Genomic DNA, 23209 nt, shown 5'->3' on the forward strand with positions numbered 1-23209 from the left:
TTTACCTAAAAGCTTAAGCTATTAGGTTGTGGGTCAACAATGTACAACAAGCTTTAAGTCTTTAACAATAGCATCCAGCGCTGGATTTCCCCACGAATATCTTCTTGAACCTAATCTGCAGATTCTGCAGTCTATTTCCTCCATGCACACAGCATCACTGTAGTTGATCTCCTAGGCATAAAACCAAATTTGTTCGCTGAAGCCCTCATTTCTAGCCTTAGTCTTTATTCAATAAACCTTTCCAAAGTTTCATTCTTTGACTACAAATTGAAAATGATCAAGTTGATTACAGAACTATTTCAAAATATGAAAATCTATCAACAGAAGTGATGAGTATTATCAAGTTGTTTCAAATTTTTTAAACGTGAAAATTGTAAGATATCAATCTATTTGTTTTAAAATGAAAAATATTAAAGATGCATCTATTTGTTTCAGAATGATGGTAGTGAAAATACACTTGCCAAATTTATTTTTTGTTTTAAGTAGTAAGTGTTGTGGGTAGGGATGCTATGACAGAGTAATTATAGTGAAAGCTTTTAAAATTTTACAATTGCAAAAATGGAAAAAATTGCTACACAAGATAGGGAGGAGGATAGAAAGGAGGAAGCTAGAGTCCGCACTTCAGCATGGCTGAATAAAGAAATTTTAAGATACAATAAGTTACTCCCAATAGTCGAATATCCTAGCTCTACCACTGAAAGCAATATAATAAAAAATTAAGCAATAAAAAGAGCACATGCATAAGGTAAAAAATTATCAAAGAAATTAAGGAGAAAATGAACAAAATGAAATAAAAAGTAAAGAAACTCTAAATGATTTGAATAGTAACATAAGAATATAAAGATAGAATAAAAGAAGCTCGACACCAAAATACAGGAAAATTGCAGAAATTACAAAAAGAATTGTCAAAAGTTGGAATATTTTTCCGATTCTATCCTTTTATCTGCTACTTTCCATTGAAAAAATATTGAATTATATTAGTATATGCTGCAAAGTTAACCAACATTGTAATTGTTAGTTAAATGTTAATGAACTTTGCACTTAAGTAGTTATGTTTAACCAATAGAATGGGAACAGGATCATATGGTATGACACATGCACACTTTTATACATATATTGATGAAATATATGTAATGCACTTGCATATTTTGGGGAAATTTTCAAAATGTTTCAAAATCTATAAGAGATTTTATTTAGTGAAATAGATTAATAATGACTGAAAATAGAATTATAAGTCAATAATTCTCCACTTTAACTAGTAACAAAAATTTATGTTATGCGAAAAATATTGAACTAAAATTTTGGATCATTAGATTTAGCATTTTGGTAAGAAAATGTACCAGTTTCAAAATATTTGCATCACTCCGCAGTTTGCTAGTTTGTCGGCATTTTCCAGTAGCTATGGTTTAAACTATGTTTAGGGAACAAATAAGAACCCATTGATTGTTTAAAACATAGTTTCCCCCTTCCTAGTCTAAGGAAACAAAAGGCCAGTTGGATTTTTCAGAGTGACTAGTTTTCAGGAGTTACAAAGAGATTGGAGGAACATACTGGCTACTTGATCTTTTCTCTCTTTGATGCTCTTAGTTTATTTCTGGTTTGTTCCTGATCATTCTCAGGAGATGTCTCAATCTCCCTCTTTTAAATTCTTTTCCTATTAATGAAACTTCCTTTTTCTATCAAAAAAAAACAAGGAAATGAAATGCCAAAAATAATGCAAGAAAGTTATAGTGACCATATTAGCAACACATGGACCAATTGTCAAAGGTTGAAAGGATTAGGGCATGGTTCGGAAGAAAAATGTGGGCTTAATAACAGTAGGCCCTAGGCTAGCCACTAAGTTCCCCAATACATCCCCTCTCTCAAGTTTTCAGGCAAAGAATGCAAGTGCTTTAGTGAGAACATATAACTAATTCACACCTTTAAAGGTTGAGGTCTTTCTTCCTCTAGCTCAAAAGCAGTTTAAGAGTTACATCAAGGTCAACTATAACCTTATGAATCTTCCGTACTTGCAACACAAGTGTACAAAACAAAAGAGAAATTCATGTGGACTAACACACATTCACATCAAATAGTTGTTTTATTTAACTTAGTATCACCTTATAAAATTACTTGGTACCTAAAAATTTTTATGTGCATAAAAGGATTATGACAGCAAGCATTAAAAATCCAACAACCTCAAAGGATGTTTATAATCCCTATAGGTTGAGATCTGCCACAGAAATTTCTTTTCACTCTATCTAGGCCTAGGTCCCCTTGGCTAAATCATTTGCCATCATCTATTCTTATTATACATCATCTTGATTCACTTTCATTTTGGTCCATAAAGCCAGCATTTTCAAGTCTTTAAACCCATTATTGATAACCAGATAGAGCTCAAAATATTTTAATAGGTTGGGAATGGAGGGATCAATGGGTGGGGGAGATGCCTTTGGCTATTGCATTCCCTCATTTTTTTGGTTATCTAATCATCATGATACCGCTATTTCTGCTTTCTTTCTTTTGGAAGAAGATTGTCTGGCCTTGTCTTCTTGGCCTTGATTTTTTTGGTTATGTTGATAGAACCATTCCCAAGCCCACTGCCACTCTTCCCTGCACTGCCTCCACCGGTGACTCTATTTCCCCTTCTCCCAATCCTGCGCATGCTCAGTGGATTCGTCAGGATCATCATCCTGAGTGCTATTGTGTCCACACTAACCGAGCCTATTGTGGCTCAGATTGCCTCTCAGCATACCTCCTATAATGTCTAGCATGCCTTTGAACAAACCTTTGCTTCTCAATCCAAAGCTCGTGTTGTCCATCTTCACTCTCAACTTTCTAATATACGCGAAGGTTCTCAGACAGCCACTGATTATTTCTTCAGTGTAAAGAAGATCACTAAAGAATGGGCAATTGCAGGCCAAAACTTGTTATGTGATGATGTGATCACATATGTTCTTGCTGGACTTGGCCACGACTATGACTCGTTGGTCACTACTATTGCTGCTAGAAAGGACTCTCAGGAGGAGCTTTATTACTTGTTTTAAAAAACTGAGTCTCAGAATGCCGCCAATAATTCAGCCTCTCTTATTGTCAATGGATCTACTAATGTGTCTACTCACCAGCAAACTACTTTTGCACCTTGAGGTCGTGGAGTCTTTTGAGGGCGACGGCGTGGTAACTATCGTGGTGGATCTAGTTCTCGTAACTCCACCTCTTATCATGCTAGCCGAAGACCGTTTAATCGGGAGCCCACTTATTGTCAAGTTTGTGACAAACCAGGCCACATTGCCAAGAGCATGCACAGGATTGGGAGAAGGGGAAATAGAGTCACTGGTGAAGGCAATGTAGGGAAGAGTGGCAGTGGATTTGAGAATGGTTCCATCAACGTAACCAAATAAATCAAGGCCAAGAAGATAAGGGACAATTTGAGCATTCCATGTAGTGTAGTTGTCCTTGGTTAATTTGTGGATATTGACAGCAGGCGGGGTGATAAAGGTGCGAAGAGTAGCAGAATTTGAAGAATTGAAAGAAGCCATCTTAGACATTATTCAATTGGTTCAGTCTGATACCATGTAGAATTTAGAATAAGGAAAGTATGTGAAATTGTATTTTCATTTACCTAAATGTATATCATGTACATACTATTTAAAGGCAAATTGAAGCATAACAGCTGTCGTGAATTGTGCCTATGAGTTACAAATTCAAATTTGAAAAGATTCAAAATAGCAAAACTTTGGGCTCCAGGATTGATGATTTCTCCTGATTATTTGCCTCATTATTCTGCATGTTGATTTGGTTTACTTGATCCTCGACATTGTAGAATTTAGAATAAGGAAAGTGTTTGAAATTGTATTTTCATTGATCTCAATGTATATCATGTAAAGACTATTTAAAGGCAAATTGATGCATAACAGATGCTGTGAATCGTGCCTATGAGTTACAAATTCAAATTTGAAAATATTCAAAATAGCTAAACTTTAGGCTCTAGGATTGATGACTTCTCCAAATTATTTGCCTCATTATTATGCATGCTGATTTGGTTGACTTGATCCTCGACATGCCCCTGCAATCTCAGGGGAAGTTCGCAGACATTGAGATTGGACCAAATGTGTGTAAACCGATTAGTAGCTAGAGGTTTGGTAAGAAAGTCAGCAATTTGTTCTTTAGTGGACAAACACTTGACCTGTAGCTTTCCATTTTTGACAAGATCACGCACAAAGTGGAAGTCTATCTCAATGTGCTTCGTTTGAGCATGAAAAATAGGATTCGCAGAAAGATATGTTGCGCCGATATTGTCACACCAAATAATGGGTTGCTGTGTAGTTTGAAGACCAAGTTCAGCCGAAAGTTTTTGTAGCCACTGTAATTCGACTGCAGTATTAGCAAGGGCTTTGTACTCAGCCTCTATGCTGCTACGAGCAACTGGGCATTGTTGCTTACAACTCCATGAGATTAGACTTGATCTGAGATAAATACAGTAGGCACCAACTAATCGACGATCGTCAGGATCTCCTGCCCAGTCACTGTCCGAAAATGCCTGAAAATTTAATGATGATGAATTTGGCAAGAATAGTCCAAAGGAAATTGTGTTTTTAAAGTAGCGCAATACAGCTTGCCAATGAGGATCCTTTGGGTCATGCATAAATTTGCTGACGCGATGGACTGCAAATGCTATATCCAGACGAGTGAAAGAGAGAAAATGAAGACTTCCTACAATGCTTCTGAACAGATTTGGATCAGCACATTCGGGGCTGTCTTTTTTTTTTTTTTTTATCCAAAATGTAAATATATTTATCAAAATGGATATGTACATAATCTCTAGGCATACCCGAGAGGAGGGAGCCAAACTCCCAAACAACCAAATGAAAGCAATACAATCAAACCTAGGTATACCCAATGGCAAAAAGGCCAGATACAATCAAGATCACAACAAGAAACAGCAAAACTAATCAAACAAAACCTGCACCATCAAATAACGGCATTGTGAGAGGTAAAGACCATTAGCGCAATGTAAAGCTTCTACACCAAGAAAAAAATTCAATTGGCCAAGATCCTTGATAGCGAAGTCTGCGTGAAGATTTTTAATGACATCATCGATAGCTGCAGCGTAGGAGCCCGTGATGATGATATCATCAACATAAATTAATAGGAAAATAATTACAGGCTCCTTGCGGTAGATGAACAAAGATACATCTAATTTGCTACCACTAAATCCATAAGTAATTAACTGATCTGTTAGCCGAGAAAACCAAGCATGAGGAGCTTGACAAAGACCATATAATGAGCGACAAAGGTGACAAACATGGTGTGAAAAATGAGGATGTTGATAGCCAGGCAGATGAAGCATAAAAACATCCTCCTATAAACTTCCCTGAAGAAACGCATTTTGCACATCAATTTGATGCATTGGCCAGCCAGAGAAGACAGCGATAGTGAGGACCATTCAAACAGTTGCTGCTTTAATAACTGGACTATAGGTTTCCATGAAATCAAGCCCTTGCTACTCGTGGAAGCCCTTGGCTACCAGCCGTGCTTTATAGCGTTCAACAATACCGTCAGCTCGTTTCTTGATGCGGTAGACCCACTTACAGCCAATGACATTGGTATTAGGTTTCAGTGGAACTAGAGTCCAAGTTCCATTTCGCAAAAGTGCATCAAATTCAGTATCCGTAGCAGTCGGCCACTCACTATGTTTAGAGGCTTCAGTGTAGCATGTTGGTTCATTTTGAAGAGCTTTAGCTACAGCAAGGAGGGCACGCGGAGGAGGGTATCGAATTGAACCATCAAGAAGCGAACTATCAATATTTGGATTAAATTCGATTGCCAGAGCTGGAGGTTCACTTCCTACTCCTGCAGAATGATGAGCTTGAGACAAAGAACTTGGTGAGTTGGCATTAGTAACATAATGAGATACTTGAACAGGTTCCTCATTTGGACAGATTTTCAGAATTTGTAGAGAAGTGGTAAGTGGCATATGTGTCGGCAGAGAAGGTAGTTGGGGTGACTGATATGGAAAACTGTTTTCATCAAAAATGACATGGCGAGACACGTAAACTTTTCCCATTGAAGCATCTAAACACTTGTATCCACGATGGTTTAAACTATAACCGAGAAATATGCACATTTTCAATCTAAAATCCAATTTATGCTTGTTAAAGTGTCGTAAGTGAGGCCAGCAACCACAGCCAAATGTTTTAAGAAAATGATAATCTAGTGTCCGTTTATAGACTACCTCATAGGGGGATTTGTTTTGTAAGATTGGTGTGGGAAGTCGATTAATTAAATATGCAGCAGTTGTAAAGGCGTCCTTCCAGAAAATATAAGGTAGATTAGAGCGAGAGAGAAGAGATAAACCAAATTCAACTATTTGTCTATGTCAGCGTTTTGTAGCACCCACGTGTTGGTGTGTATGAGGACATGCGATTCGATGTTGAATACCAACCTGTTTATAGTTTAAAATTCTTCGGTATTCACCACCCCAATCTAATTGAATGGACTTGATTTTAGTTTCAAAGCGTCGCTCGACATAAGCTTTGGATTGTAAAAAAATGTTTTCAACGTCATATTTTAATTTCATTGGAAAAACCCACAACAACTTAGTGCAATCATTAAGAAAACTGACATAGTAGCGGGCACCAGTAGTAGAAACAATAGAAGCAGGTCCCCATACATCTAAATAGACCAAATCCAAAGGAAAATTAGATTTTAAATGACTAGTTTTAAATGGCAAATTACAGTTTTTTGCTAATTGACAATCAGAACACACAGAGTGTTTTTTATTTGCTTCAACAGGAATAGAAAACTTAGAAACAGCTTGTAGAACTACAGGGATAGAGGCATGACCCAGCCATTTGTGCCATAGATTGAGTGGTAGACAAACAGCAAAGAAGGCATGGTGTGGTTTAGGATTTGCGCAAGCAGAGAAGGAGTAGAGACCATTTTTAAGCAGACCTTGGTGAAGGACGTTCCCTAAGTGATCCTTTACAAGAAAAAAATACTCGTGAAATTCAAAGGATACATTATCGTCTTTACTTGGGGAACGTCCTTCACCAAGGTCCGCTTAAAAATGGTCTGTACACCTTCTCTGCTTGCACAAATCCTAAACCACACCATGCCTTCTATGCTGTCCGTCTACCACTCAGTCTATGGCACAAACGGCTGGGTCATGCCTCCATCCCTGTAGTTCTACGAGCTGTTTCTAAGTTTTCTATTCCTGTTGAAGCAAATAAAAAACACTGTGTGTGTTGTGATTGTCAATTAGCAAAAAACTGTAATTTGCCATTTAAAACTAGTCATTTAAAATCTAATTTTCCTTTGGATTTGGTCTATTCAGATGTATGGGGCCCTGCTTCTATTGTTTCTACTACTGGTGCCCGCTATTATGTCAGTTTTCTTAATGATTGCACTAAGTTGTTGTGGGTTTTTCCAATGAAATTAAAATATGATGTTGAAAACATTTTTTTACAATTCAAAGCCTATGTCGAGCGACTCTTTGACACTAAAATCAAGTCCATTCAATCAGATTGGGGTGGTGAATACCGAAGAATTTTAAACTATAAACAGGTTAGTATTCAACATCGAATCGCATGTCCTCATACACACCAACAAATGGGTGCCATAGAATGCTGAGACAAATAGTTGAAATTGGTTTATCTCTTCTCTCTTACTCTAATCTACCTCATATTTTCTAGGAAGACGCCTTAACAACTCCTGCATATTTAATTAATCGACTTCCCACACCAATCTTACAAAACAAATCCCCCTATGAGGTAGTCTATAAACGGAAACCAGATTATCATTTTCTTAAAACATTTGACTGTGGTTGCTGGCCTCACTTACGACACTTTTAACAAGCATAAATTGGATTTTAGATTGAAAACGTGCATATTTCTTGGTTATAGTTTAAACCATCATGGATACAAGTGTTTAAATGCTTCAACGGGAAAGTTTACGTGTCTCGCCATGTCATTTTTAATGAAAATAGTTTTCCATATCAGTCACCCCAACTACCTTCTCCGTGTACACATATGCCACTTACCACTTCTCTGCAAATTCCGAAAATCTGTCCAAATGAGGAACCTGTTCAAATATCTCATTATGTTACTAATGCCAACTCACCAAGTTCTTTGTCTCAAGCTCATCACTCTACAGGAATAGGAAGTGAACCTCCAACTTTGGCAATCGAATCTAATCCAAATATTGATAGTTCAGGCTTCTTGATGGCTCAATTCGATGCCCTCTTCCGCTCTTCAAAATGAACCAACATGCTACACTGAAGCCTCTAACATGGTGAGTGGGGACTGCTACGGATGCTGAATTTGATGCACTTTTGCAAAATGGAACTTGGACTCTAGTTCCACCAAAATCTAATACCAATGTCATTGGCTGTAAGTGGATCTTCCGCATCAAGAAACGAGCTGACGGTGCTGTTGAACGCTATAAAGCATGGCTGGTAGCCAAGGGCTTCCACCAGTAGCAAGGGCTTGATTTCAAGGAAACCTATGGTCCAGTTATTAAACCAGCAACAGTTCGAATGGTCCTCGCTATCGCTGTCTTCTCTGGCTGGCCAATGCATCAAATCGATGTGCAAAATGCAATTCTTCAGGGAAGTTTACAGGAGGACGTTTTTATGCTTCAGCCGCCTGGCTATCAACATCCTCAATTTTCACACCATGTCTGTCACCTTTGTCGCTCATTATATGGTCTTCGTCAAGCTCCTCGCACTTGGTTTTCTCAGCTAACAGATCAGTTAATTACGTATGGATTTACTGGTGGCAAATCAGATGTATCTTTGTTCATCTACTGCAAGGAGTCTGTAATTATTTTCCCATTAATTTATGTTGATGATATCATCATCACGGGCTCCTACGCTGCAGCTATCAATGATGTCATTAAAAATCTTCACGCAGACTTCGCTATCAAGGATCTTGGCCAATTGAATTTTTTTCTTGGTGTAGAAGCTTTACATTGCACTAATGGTCTGTACCTCTCGCGGCACCGTTATGTCACTGATATCTTGCTGCAATCTGGTATGGACAAGGCCAAACCATGTACAACTCCAATGGCGACATCCATTAAAATGTCTAAGCAAGATAGCCCCGAACGTGCCAATCCAAATCCATTCAGAAGCATTGTAGGAAGTCTTCATTGTCTCTCTTTCACTCATCCGGATATAGCATTTGCAGTCCATCGTGTCAGCAAATTTATGCATGACCCAAAAGACCCTCATTGGCAAGCTGTATTGCGCTACTTAAAAAACACAATTTTCATTGGACTATTCTTGCCAAATTCATCATCATTAAATTTTCAGGCATTTGCGGACAGTGACTGGGCAGGAGATCCTGAAGATTGTCGGTCAGTTGGTGCCTACTGTATTTATCTCGGATCAAGTCCAATCTCATGGAGTTGTAAGCAGCAAGCCACAATTGCTCGTAGCAGCACAAAGGTTGAGTACAAAGCCCTTGCTAATACTGCAGTTGAATTACAGTGGCCACAAAAACTTTCTGCTGAACTTGGTCTTCAAACTACATAGCAACCCATTATTTGGTGTGACAATATCGGCACAACATATCTTTCTGCAAATCCTATTTTTTATGCTCAGACGAAGCACATTGAGATAGACTTCCACTTTGTGCGTGATCTTGTCAAAAATGGAAAGCTACAGGTCAAGTGTTTGTCCACTAAAGAACAAATTGCTGACTTTCTTACCAAACCTCTAGCTACTAATCGGTTTACACACATTTGGTCCAATCTCAATGTCTGCGAACTTCCCTTGAGATTGCAGGGGCATGTCGAGGATCAAGTCAACCAAATCAGCATGCATAATAATGAGGCAAATAATTTGGAGAAGTCATCAATCCTAGAGCCTAAAGTTTAGCTATTTTGAATCTTTTCAAATTTGAATTTGTAATTCATAGGCACAATTCACGGCATCTGTTATGCATCAATTTGCCTTTAAATAGTCTGTACACGATATACATTGAGATCAATGAAAATAAAAATTCAAACACTTTCCTTATTCTAAATTCTACAATGTCGAGGATCAAGTCAACCAAATAAGCATGCAAAATAGTGAGGCAAATAATCAGGAGAAGTCATCAATCCTAGAGCCTAAAGTTAAGCTATTTTGAATCTTTTCAAATTTGAATTTGTAACTCATGGGCACAATTAACGGCATCTGTTATGCATCAATTAGCCTTTAAATAGTCCATACATGATATACATTTAGATCAATGAAAATACAATTTCAAACACTTTCCTTGTTCTAAATTCTACATTTATCATCTTAGTAAGAACAGACAAACCCAAATAGGTGCATTATCTGCAAAGAGATGTAAGATCACAACATTTTGAAATGTAAAGTGGCATTCAATTTAGGAATTCTTTCTCTCTTATTTGCAATTTGGTGGGTTTTGCCTAAGTTAAACTTTCCTGTTGTATAAAGTATGTGATAAGAGAATAAACAGGGGGAGCAAAAAAAATATGATTCGAGTTCAGTGCCTCTTGTTGCATTTGAAAGATCCAAGAGAAGAAAAATAGAAGGCTTTTCAACAAGGTGAAGCTCCCTTCATGGAGCTCACGCTTGCTGCTAGAAGGCTCTATCTTATTCGGAAAGGCTTAGGAACGTTTGGATGTCATAAAATTCTGAGATTCATTCCCCTTACTTCAGTTCTCACTTTTCAAAGCTTTTTGTGTATACCTTGCACACAGCTTTCTAGGCCTTCTTTTTCTATCAATAAAATTAGTATTCATTAAAAAAAAAATTATACTTTTTAAAATTAGGCACATGAACATACATATTTATTTCAGTTGAAGTATTTTTTAAATTTATTGAACTAAAATAAGGAGGACACAACTTTGAGCTATTGCAACTCCGCCTTCCCCTGTTTTTAGGGGCCTCCCCTGGAATTAAAGAACTATTCCTTAAAGGTAACAACAAAAGAACTACATGTAAGAACTACAAGAAGGATCTTTTGTCATCAACATATCTAAAGCCACAATCTTAAAATCATCGCAAAAAATTGTGTGTTTCTGTCAAAGGAAATAATGCAGGAATACCAGCAAAACACTAATTTTTTCAGTACACACAATTGCACCATAGCAGCACTACTTTTTGGCACTCCACACACTCATATTAAAGTAGAGGAGTCCATATCCCACAGTAAAAATGTTGATTAATGTAAATATTGCTCCCTAATAATTACTACATTGATTTATTTTAAATGATTCTAGTTACCTGCAGGTAAGCATGCAGCACTGCAAACAGAATTTCCAGGATTCAACAACTATGAGGTTTGGAACATTTGACACCAGATAATTGGTGAGAGATTATATGTAATACTGGGAGTTTTGCAAAGTTTGTGAGCAAGTTAAACGTGATTTGAATAGCAAACTCGGAAATGCCATGAACAAGCCCAGGCAAGGACTAACTTTACAAATGGTATCATAGAAATTGAGCAAATAACGTTGCACATCATAATTAAGCATAATTTCACCAAAAAAAAAAAATTTTAGCATGCAGGATCGCAGGAATCAATAAACAAAAGGACTTATTCCTTCACTTAAAGCAAATAAACAAAAGTATAACTACAGGAAAATCTTTTTTCCAGCATTCATACATCTGTATGTACATACATTTTTTAGCAGGATTATTTAAGCAAGTTTGCATAGAGAGCACATCTCTATGGGGTAGCAAAATTCAACCAATTCCCTCAAATTCAATAGAAAGAAGTTGAAATATAGTCATCTATTGAGCCAATTTTCTCGTTGGTTGACATGTTTGCATCTTCCTTGTGTTTAGTCACTAAACAGGCATATCTACTATAACGAGTAATGCAAAATTCAAAAAAGGATGGTTTATGTTATGGATTAAAAAGGCTTAGAGTATAACTTTGTCCTCCCTCATAATGGTTTTCTCTATGTGCTAAAGTTTTTTTTTTTCTTACCTTCCTCCCGAAAAAAAATCCAAAAGGAGGAAAATAAATGAATGGTAGATTAAGTGAAAAAAGAATATTAATTACAGTTTTGAAAGAACAATAAAATTGAATACAATTAACCCACCAGGAAGAAATGTAATTAAAAATCCTCTCAACTGCACCTCTATAGTGCTACTAAATACAATTAACTAGTACCATATGCCAATAATGGATTTTACATACACAATGAGAAATATTGTAAGTGCTTTCTTTCTATCAAATCCATTGAAAAATTTAATCGGAGCTCTTTGTTGTCACTCTATGTTTAGAAATTTTAAATACACATAGGTTTCTGGACATCTAAATGCCACATTTACCAAATATCATACCCCCAATGAAACGTATATCTCCTGTTTTGGAACAACATGCAACATCAGAGCACAGGAAACTATGAGTCTAGCAACTAAACAGGGAACGTGTTTCTCCCTTATTTTGTTTTACAGACCACTCAAATACATTCGACATTATACATGTCAAATGCACGCCAACACCACTGTCATGTCTTCTGCATCATGGGTATTTCACTTATTTTTTAAACCCAATAACCTGTTATATTCGAGGTTGCTACTTCATACCTAATACCCAGTCTCTTCTATTATATTCAAGAATCAAACTCGGTACTTCACTAATGGCAAATCCATAACATAATCTGCGTCCCTCCCCCTCCCTCCCCCACCCCCCCAAAAAATAAAAGCATTGAACTAAAATCAAAACCTCAGTATATTTTTGCACTTATTCACACAAATAAAAATTTAAATTCCAAACTCCAGATTCAAGACATAGGCTAAATAGATTTCAGGCATCAGAACTATGTGCTAACGCATTCGATCGCATTAACACCACAATCCAAAAGGCATTATGTGAATAATATCTCATGAAACGCTAATTTGGGGGCCTGTCTTGTGTTCATATGTGCTTCTATTTGGAAAATGTGAAATTCGATGAAATATATTCTCATGTTGTATTCTATCGCATCCGAAATTTCGAATCAACAATTCAAGTTCACTCCACAACACAAGCAGCGTAAAAATTCAAACAATAAAATAGATAAGAAACCACCATAAATGTAAAAAACTTCGTGATAAGAAGCACATGCAGGGGAATGCGTTGCATACGGAGAATAGAAGATCCGATTCTCACCTGAAAAGAATGCAGAAGCAGAGAGAGAGAGAGAGAGAGAGAGAGAGAGAGAAACTGAAGCCATAGGAGTAGGACCATTCTGGTAGAGCAGCAGAGCTTTATACATTGGGATGGTTGGTTCGGAGTCCCGATCTCTAGTATTATTTTTTTTTTTTTTCATTTTTTTTAAATATACTGTAGAAAAAATTTTCTACCAATGTATTTATTGATGATATTAATTTTTTATTTATAGTTTATTTTTTATTATTTTTAAAAAATAAATTAAATAGAATAATTATAATGTGATAACCCTAAAAATGTATATACAAGTATAACATAATAATAACAATAAAATAATAAAAATAGTCATTTAGTTAGTGTCAATACGAAAGTGTTTCTCTGTTAGAATCATTGGTTTCATATTTAATGCCTAAGAAATATCTCGTCTAAGCGAGTGCTTAGAAACCATTGTGGCTCAGTCGATCTCTGGAGGTCGGCCTGATCAAAATAAAATTTCATAAGCTAAACAAAGTAGACGCAAAGGATGTAATGATTTAAAAATTAATTAATCAATTAATTAATTAAATTAATTAAATGAGTATCGTCAAGCACTCTCTTCTTTTTTCTTCCCCACATGTATCCTCATACCTGACTCATCTCATGTCTATTCTTTTATTTTAAAAAAATTATAATTTCACTTTTTTTCCCACACTTTTATAAATTTTATTTTTTTTCAAAAATTTTTCGATAAATAGGAAACTCTTAACCTTCATTTTTTACAAAAATTTTCTAAAGAAATAAAAGGATTAGTGAGTAAAAAAATTAACGATGGAGGGAGAATTTTTGTTATAATTAAAATTCTCACTCACCCACTTTTTCAATCTCATTTTCAAAGATATTCGTGGTTACCGTTTCACAAGGTTCAGAAAGGGTAAGAAAATTTGATTATATTATATTTTTATTAAAATTTATACTCGAATTTATTTGTACGTAAATTTTAATTATATTAGTTATTTTTTATAAAAAATTTTTGAATTTATTTTTACGCCTATTTAATTATATCAATTTTATCTTTAGTATACTTGCGTTTATTTTTGAGTTAATATATGTTCTAAACCCCTCGAGTATTTTACAAGATTAATTTCTATTCAAAAAATATTTTTAACATGAAATTTGTGTGGCATAAGTTTATTTTTACATTACATATTTCACGAAAATATGAATAAAAATGACATGAGTTTATTTTTACGTTACATATTTCATGAAAACATGAATAAAAATTATATTATATTAATTACATAAATTATATAATAAAATATTTTCAAAACCCATTATAACTCAGAAGATATAGAAAATTACGAATATTCAGTACCATTGCTTAAAGTTTGAACGAATCAGAGTACACCCACACTGTTTACAGAGTGGTTATATATGATAGTTGTTGGCTTTTTTGAGTCTGATCTTTGTTCTGATGCTGACAAATACAAGTATTTCTTATATGTGTGTTTTAGTGGGTGAACAGGTATTATTTAGGTCACACATAAGATCAAGAGAACATGGAAGTCAAGGCAAATCTTAAAGTACAAATCTGATGGATTCCATGATGTCAGAGAGCAAAGGAAAAAAAATAAGACATGTTTTTAATTGTATATGCATTTATGTTTTATTATTTTGATCTGTAATAATGTATGCATCTGCATGATATGTCTAAATGTTCAGATTAACCATAGACAGACCTTAGGGTACCTAGAGTTTTACCAAAAACTCTTTTTTATAAAAACTAAAATCAAACAAAGGTTTTGGAATAGCCTTAGGTGACTTCAGTCGACCAATGTTGGGTTTTTAGGCTTAATTCAAAAGTCTCGATCGACCAAACCCTTTAGTACAATTCAGCTTAGTCGACCAAACCAGCCCTAAGCCAAAAATTTTTCTGTCTCGATTAATCGAACCCTTGGCAGTATAAATGTCTAGGTCAACCGAACAAGTCAGAAGTCGACATGTTGACTTCGCTTGGTCGACCATTCTATTTTGAACGTATCTTCCTCAGTAGACCGAACCAACACGTATCTGACCCCCAACTACTTGGTTGACCAAACTAATAATTCAAATTGGCCACGGTTGACCAAACCTTATGAGCGGTCAATCAAACCTAAGCCACGGTCGATTGAACCTACAAAGGGTTCAAAATTGTCTTAAGATGGTCGACCAAATTCATAGTTCAAAATTGACACAGTCGACCAAAACTTATAATATGGTCGACTGAACCTCTCAGGTTGGAAATTTTTAAAGGGGTAAAATGTTATTAACTTTTAATTAAATATTTCCAAAATACTGAGTGTATCCCCAACGGTCATGATTTTCAGAAAATCTATAAATACCCTCTTATAACTTCAGATTAGCAACTTTGATTAACTCACAAATCCTCTCAGATTATTTTGTTAATCAAAGTTTCCCCAAATCATTTTTAATGCAAAAATATTTTCTTTGAGACAAGATGTTTTAATCTCTCAAACTATCTTTCATTCTTTCTTTGAAATCATTTTAAGAGGGTATTTCATTTGGGCATTTATTTTTGCATCTATACTTTCATAGATAAAATTTTATGTTGCAAAAGTCATTTGAAAAACCAAAATCCTAGGTCCTCCTACTTCTCATCAAAAAATTTTAAAGCATTTTATCATATATATCTTTTTTCAAAGATTAGAATATTTATTTTAAAAAACACATTTACTCTACTGAGCATATATTTCATATCATATTACAGAGTATGCATTTGAGCTTAATGTGTACATATCTTGTAACGACCTGCTTAATTAACTGGTTTTTTTTTTTTTTTTTTTTATACTATGATATTCTACATACTCTGATACCATGCTGGGGGTAAACCCAATCATTAACCTAAGCAGCGAAAAGTAGAATTCAAATAAACATAACCATATGTAAATATGTATATACAATACCAATACCAGCGTACTAACATGTTTCCCCAAAATATACACATATGTCTGTTCCTAAAATACCCTCAACTATACTGAGATATACAAAAATCTTCCACAATACTAACTTCACTGACAGGGCACTACTGAAGCCCCTCTATCTGCGAGCTTGGTCTGCTCGCCTACCTGGATCACCTAAAAAATGATTCAACACTTGGATGAGCCAACGCTCAGTAAGACGAAATATACTATTATTAGTGCATGGAAAATGAGCTACTATATTATGAAAAGCTATTTCATATAATCATGTATAACTAGATACGTAAGTACAGTACAAGTAATAAAATACACCACCCTTTCCATGTTGCTTAACATAACAGTATTGTAGATTACTATTTAAAATACTTATAGTGTACATAAATATGTTCCCTATTTCTATAAATCTGTACATACGTAATAGTAACTGAAAACTTTCCCTGTGGATAACTGTGTGTCGTGATTTAACCCCTCATGACAAGATTGTATGCCCCGTAGTCAGGATTTACCCTGGCTGGCCAACCAAGAATAAATCACTATACTCCATCTGTCTGATCTATCCACCTCAACCCATATCTAATGGGGAGTCTGTCCACGTCAAGGGCCTAGGTGATCGACCAACTACCACGTATTATTTAAATAGGTGGTTGCACTCATAACATAACATAATATATATAACAACGGTACCGTGCTCTATAACTGCATAGTCCAACAGGGTCTGATACTATATAATATATTTCTATATACAACTATTTAATTTACCATGATTCTGAAATAATCGTAATAATCATGATATTGCATAAACTGTACTATAATTCATATATCATAATACTAAGAACTGCATATTCATAATACTAAAGACTGCATTATCATAATACTGAAGTTCGTATAATCATGGTATTAGAATTTATATAATCATGGTACTGAAATACGTAAAATCATGATACTGAAATTCGTAACATAACTTCGTACTATATTCATATTCTCAAGCCACATCATACTTTAATACATAATTTTCATAATTTAATGAACTATATAATGCTTTAAAAATACCTAGTATAGCATATTTTCCTTACCTGACTACTGGAAAGCCCCTATGGTATACTAGCCTAACACCCGCAAGGCCTCTTACATAACACCCTAAAAACAACATCTGCCATAATAGAATATCAGTATTTCTTCGCCTACATCATTTCCTATAACTGTCAAAAGGCTAAAAAAGGGCTAAAAGGTCTTACCTTGAATTTGGGATGAATTCCAACTCGATCCCACCGACGATCCATCCTAGAAAACTTGAAGAGAACTCCTCCAAGAATGTCGTGGTGGCTTCAGATCTTCAATCTGGTGAGGAATAGGCCCTAAAACGAAGAGAGAAGTGAGAAAGGCACATAGAAAGAGAGAGGAGAGAGAGAGCGGTGTTGAAAATGGATAAAAATCTGGTTTTTCACTACTTATAGGGCCAAATTCGTCGATGAGACACGACACCTCGTCGACGAGTCCTTCATTAATTCGTCAACGAAACTCTGTATTCGTCAACGAAATTCAGAGCAACCCATTCCTCGATCGGTATTTTCTCGTTGATGAAATCTTGCCTTCGTCGATGAGGTCCTAAAGACCTTCGTCAACGAAACCCTGTATTCGTCGACGAAGTCTACTGTCTCCTTCTGTTCCTGTTTCCATTTTCCTCACTCTTTATTATTAAAATAATATTATTCTTCAGGTCACAACATTCTCCTCTCCTTATAAAATTTCGTCCTCGAAATTTACTATCTGCATCTCTATCTATACTCTTCATCATCCAATAAAAGAAAATGGTCTATTTATTTTATTACCTGCCCTCACTTATGGCGGAGGAATACCATGGTTACATGGGTAATTCTGGGAGATTACAAATATAAAGGAAAATTTCCCCCAAAACCAAAATACTACCTAACCTATACTTTACATTACCATTACACTGAACTCAACAACATAAAATTACTATCTTAGCATATACATCAATACTATAATTCATCAAATAAATAGGAATATTTCTGCCTGATTTCATCTTCAAGCTCCCGTGAGGCTTCTTCAATCGCGTGATTTTTCCATAGAACTTTTACTTGTGGTATCTTCTTGTTGCGCAATTCTTGTTCTTTTCTGTCTAAGATCTGAACTGGAGCTTCTTCATATGCTAAAGCCTCACTGAATTCCAATTCTACATGGCTGATGATATGGGAAGGATCTGGGACGTATTTCCTTAACATAGAAACATGAAATACGTCATGAACTTGAAATAGAGACAGTGGTAAAGCCAGTCGATAGGCTACTGACCCAATCTTCTCAAGTATCTCAAATAGGCCAATAAACCTAAGGCTCAACTTACCCTTCTTCCCAAATCTCAAGATCCCTTCAATGGAGTTATTCTCATAAATACATGATCACCCACTTCAAATTCTAGTTCTCCGCGACAAGTATCCACGTAGCTTTTTTGCCGACTCTACGCTGCACTGATCCTATCACGAATAAGTCGGACTTTATCACACGCTTGCTGAATTATCTCTGGACCCAACACTCGTCTTTCACCTACTTCATCCCATAAAAGAGGAGATCAGCATCTCCTACCATATAATGCCTCGTAGGGTGCCATGCCGATGCTAGTCTGGTAACTGTTATTATAAGCTAATTCAACTAGCAGCAAAAACTGAATCCAGCTATCTCCAAAGTCTAGCACACAGGCATGAAGCATATCTTCTAATACTTGGATTGTTCTCTCAGTCTGACCATCGATCTGAGGGTGGAAAGTTGTGCTAAATGCTAGCTAAGTCCCTAGTGTCTCCTGCAAACTCCTTCAGAACAGCGATGTAAAACATGGATCACAATCCGAGACTATGGATACCGGCACTCCATGGGGTCGAACAATCTTTTGTATGTAAATCTCTACTAACCTGTTCATAGGGTAGCTAATCTTAATAGGTAGGAAGTGGCTATCTTCGTCAATCTATCAACCACCACCCAAGTAGCATTCTGACCATGCAACGTTGGCGGTAGCCCAGTAACAAAATCCATGGATACATGGTCCCACTTCCACTCGGGAATGAATAATGGTTGCAACTGACCAGCTGGTCTCTGGTGCTCAGCCTTAACCTGCTGGCACGTCAAACACTGCTGCACAAACGCTGCTATTTCTCTCTTCATGCCACTCCACTAGAAATAATCTCGTAGATCCCTATACATTTTCGTACTGCTAGGATGAACAGTGTATAGAAATCTGTGTGCCTCCTCTAAAATCATCCTCCTGATGCTGTCATCTGCAGGCACATATAATCTGATACGAAATCTCAAAGCCCCATCATCAGAAATGCTGAACTCCTCTCCTTGACCATCCTATACTCTGGCTAGCACCTCCACTAACTCTGGATCATCTCTCTGAGTAGTTCTAATCTTTTCATACAATGTGGGTTGTACAACCAAACTGGCAATAAGTGCCTGAGAATCATCCTCCATTAATTCCACACCAAGTCTTTCTAAGTCCATCTGAATTGGATGCTGAATTATCGCTGCTAGTTAGGCTATGTCTCCTGATTTACGGCTCAGAGCATCAGCCACCACATTTGCTTTACCTGGGTGGTAACTGATGGTACAGTCGTAATCCTTGATAAGCTTCAACCACCTTCTCTGCCACATATTCAATTTTTTCTGTGTAAATAAGTACTTGAGGCTCTTATGATCAGAGAATATCTCACACCTCTCACCATATAAATAATGTCTCTAGATCTTCAGTGCATGTACAACCGCAGCCAATTTTAGTCCGTGAGTAGGGTAATTCTTTTCATATTCTTTCAACTGTCTGGACGTATATGCTATCACCCTACCATGCTGCATCAGCACACAACCAAGTCCTTTCAAAGACGCATCACTGTAGATAACATAACCATCACCTCCCGATGAAATCATCAATACTGGTGGAGTGCCGAGCCGTTGCTTTAATTCCCTGAAGCTCTGCTCGCATTCTTCATCCCACATAAATCTAGCATTTTTCCTAGTCAACCACGTGACAGGATCTGGCAAAGCCAAAAACCCCTCAACAAAATGGCAATAATAACCTGCCAGTCCTAAGAAGCTCCTAACTTCCTGCACATTCCTCGGCCTAGCCTAATTTACCATCGCATCAACCTTACTAGGAGCCACTGAAATACCATCCCCTGAGATCACATGGCCTAAAAATGTCACCCTCTCAAGCCAGAACTCACACTTACTAAACTTGACATAAAACTTCTCCTCCTTGAGAGTCTGCAGCACCTGCCTCAAATGCACCTCATGATCTTCAAAAATCCTCGAGTACACCAGTATATCATCGATGAAAACTACTACAAACTGATCTAAATACTTGTGAAAAACTTTATTCATCAAGTCCATGAACACGGTCGGGGCATTTGTCAGACCAAACGGCATAACAAGAAATTTATAGTGCCCGTACCTGGTCCTAAAGGCTGTCTTCGCGACATCCTCTGCTTTTACTCTCACTTGATGATACCCGGATCTGAGGTCAATCTTGGAATATACCCGTATCCAAAATGCAAAGCACCCCTTGTCCAAAATGCAACAAAATGCATTGGGGTAAGTGTTGGGTCGAATTAGGGGTATGTTATCGATGCGGTAAAGTTGATCGTTTGCAACGAGAATGCCCAAAAAACAACCCCTACAACCCAAATCAACAAAAGGGAAGCAACTAGGTACCTCGAAACAATAATCAACAAAACACCACTCAGGTGCATGTCTACGCCCTCACTCTAAGAGATACAAAAAATACTAATGATGTGGTGATAGGTATTATTCTCATATTCTCCAAGAAAGCAGTAGTATTATTTGATTTTGGAGCCACACAGTCCTTTATATCTACAGTTTATGTTAAAATATGTGGGGTAGAGACTCAACCATTAGAAATTGAGTTATCTGTGGTTACACCAACGAGAACCTCGATAGTATGTAAAAAAATACTTAAAGGCTACCCAATTTGTGTTGAGGAAAGAATACTACCGGCTAACTTGGTAGTATTTATTATGCACGGGTTTGACGTAATTCTCGGGGATGGACTGGCTAGCTTCTAACTATGCTAGTATAAATTGGTATAATAAGGAGGTGGTGTTCAAACCTCCTAGAGAGCAAGAATACAAGTTCAATGGAACTCATGTACACCCTTCACCACAAATATTGTCGACCGTCCATGCAAAGAGATTACTCTTGAATGGATTTCAGGAGTATCTAGCATGCGTGGTGGAGGCACAAAGGGAAGAATTAAAGCTTAAGAATATCCCAATAGTAAGAGAATTCCAGGATGTATTCCTTAAGGATTTATCTAGGCTACCCCCTGATCGTGAAATCGAGTTTGTTATAGATCTACTACCAGGAACGACATCGGTATCCAAAGCTCCATATAGAATGGTACCAGTAGAATTGAAAGAACTAAATGAGCAATTACAAGAGTTCTTGGACAAAGGGTTCATTAGACTCAGTGTGTTACCATGGGGAGCACCGGTATTATTCATTAAAAAGAAAGATCGATTGATGAGAATGTTTATTGAATATTAGGAAATAAATAAAGTAACAATTAAGAATAAGTCGCATAGATGACTTGTTTGATCAACTCCAAGGAAACAAGTCTTCTCTAAGATAGACCTCGTTCAGGGTACCGTCAAGTGAAAATCAAGTCAAAAGATGTTCCAAAGACTGCATTCTGAACTAGATATGGTCACTTTGAATTCTTAGTTATGCCATTCGGACTGACCAATGCTCCTATTGCATTTATGGATCTTATGAACAGGGTTTTTTGTGAATATCTAGATTAAATTGTGGTGGTTTTCATTGATGATATTTTGATTTATCAAAATAGCCCCAAGGAACATGAGAACCATTTGAGGCTAGTACTTAAAGTACTAAGAGAAAAGAAACTCTATGCCAAACTTAAGAAATGTGAGTTCTGACTAGAAAGAGTTGCATTCTTAAGACATGTTATATCTAAGGATGGCAAATCTGTGGACCCAAGTAAAATAAAGGTACTAGTGGCTTGGGTGAGACTGAAAAATATTCATGAGATCAAGAGTTTCTTAGGTTTGGCCGAATATTATCGCCAATTTGTGGAAGGGTTTTCTAAAATATCTAGTCCTTTGACGAGGTTGACAAGAAATAATGTGAAATATAAGTGGATTGATGAATATGAGCAAAGCTTCCAAGAATTAAAGGAACACTCATCACTGCCCCCGTGCTGAAAATTCCATCAGGAGAAGGTGATTTTGTGATTTACGATGATGCATATCGAAAAGAGCTCGGGTGTGTATTAATGCAATAGGGGAAGGTCATTACATATGCTTCTCGACAACTCAAGGAGTACGAGAAGAATTATCCTACACACAATTTGGAACTGGTAGTTGTGGTATTCGTACTAAAGATTTGGAGACACTATCTGTATGGTGAAAGGTGTGAGATTTTACAGACCATAAAAATCTCAAGTATTTCTTCATGCAAAAGGAATTAAACATGAGACAGAGAAGATGGTTAGAATTAATCAAAGATTATGATTGCAACATCAACTATAACCTAGGAAAAACCAAAGTGATAGCAGATGCGTTAAGTTAAAAGTCATCGAATGCATCAATCTGAACAATGGTGACCCAACATCAAATCATGATGGATCTGGAAAAATTTGGTGTGGAAATAATGGAGGGAAATCATCAAGCTCTCATTGCTAATATGGTAATCCTACCAACCTTATTGGAAAATATTAAGGCTACACAGATGGAAGATGTAGAGCTAGTGAAGATTATGAGCTTGGTACAGAGTGGACTAAAGGCGGACTTTAACATCTCTGACAATGGGATTTTGAGATTGCAAACCAGATTGAGTGCACTCAATGACAAAGAGATCAAAAGAACAATCTTGGAAGAAGCTCATCGATTTCTTTATATAATACATCCGGGAAACACAAAGATGTATCGAGACTTGGGAGAGTCTTTTTGGTGGAATATTATGAAAAGGGAGATTGCATAATTCGTGAAACAATGCCTTACTTGTCAACAAGTAAAGGCTGAACATCGGAGGCCAATAGGGCCACTACAACCACTTCACATTCCCAAGTGGAAATGTGAGCATATCTCCATAGATTTTGTAACCAGGCTACCTTCA

General features: G+C 36.5%; 1 protein-coding gene and 1 long non-coding RNA gene across 3 annotated transcripts in view; one reads left to right on the plus strand and one right to left on the minus strand.

Moving 5' to 3' along the window:
* Positions 1–11431, plus strand: part of LOC131158155 (agamous-like MADS-box protein AGL21) — a 63588-nt gene extending 52157 nt beyond the window's left edge. The window contains exon 9 of one of the 2 annotated variants that reach the window (XM_058112821.1): positions 11215–11431. The gene's annotated coding sequence lies outside the window, so the exon portion shown is untranslated. The remainder of the gene's footprint in view (positions 1–11214) is intronic. The other variant, XM_058112811.1, reaches the window with a different exon arrangement.
* The window catches only part of LOC131144744 (uncharacterized), a 45109-nt gene extending 31837 nt beyond the window's left edge, over positions 1–13272 (minus strand). Inside the window, exon 1 of the long non-coding RNA XR_009133892.1 lies at positions 13098–13272. This is a non-coding gene — a long non-coding RNA (uncharacterized LOC131144744). The remainder of the gene's footprint in view (positions 1–13097) is intronic.
* Positions 13273–23209: the final 9937 nt, after the last annotated feature.

The sequence above is a fragment of the Malania oleifera genome, chromosome 1, assembly GCF_029873635.1.
Source record: "Malania oleifera isolate guangnan ecotype guangnan chromosome 1, ASM2987363v1, whole genome shotgun sequence".
NCBI lineage: Eukaryota > Viridiplantae > Streptophyta > Magnoliopsida > Santalales > Ximeniaceae > Malania > Malania oleifera.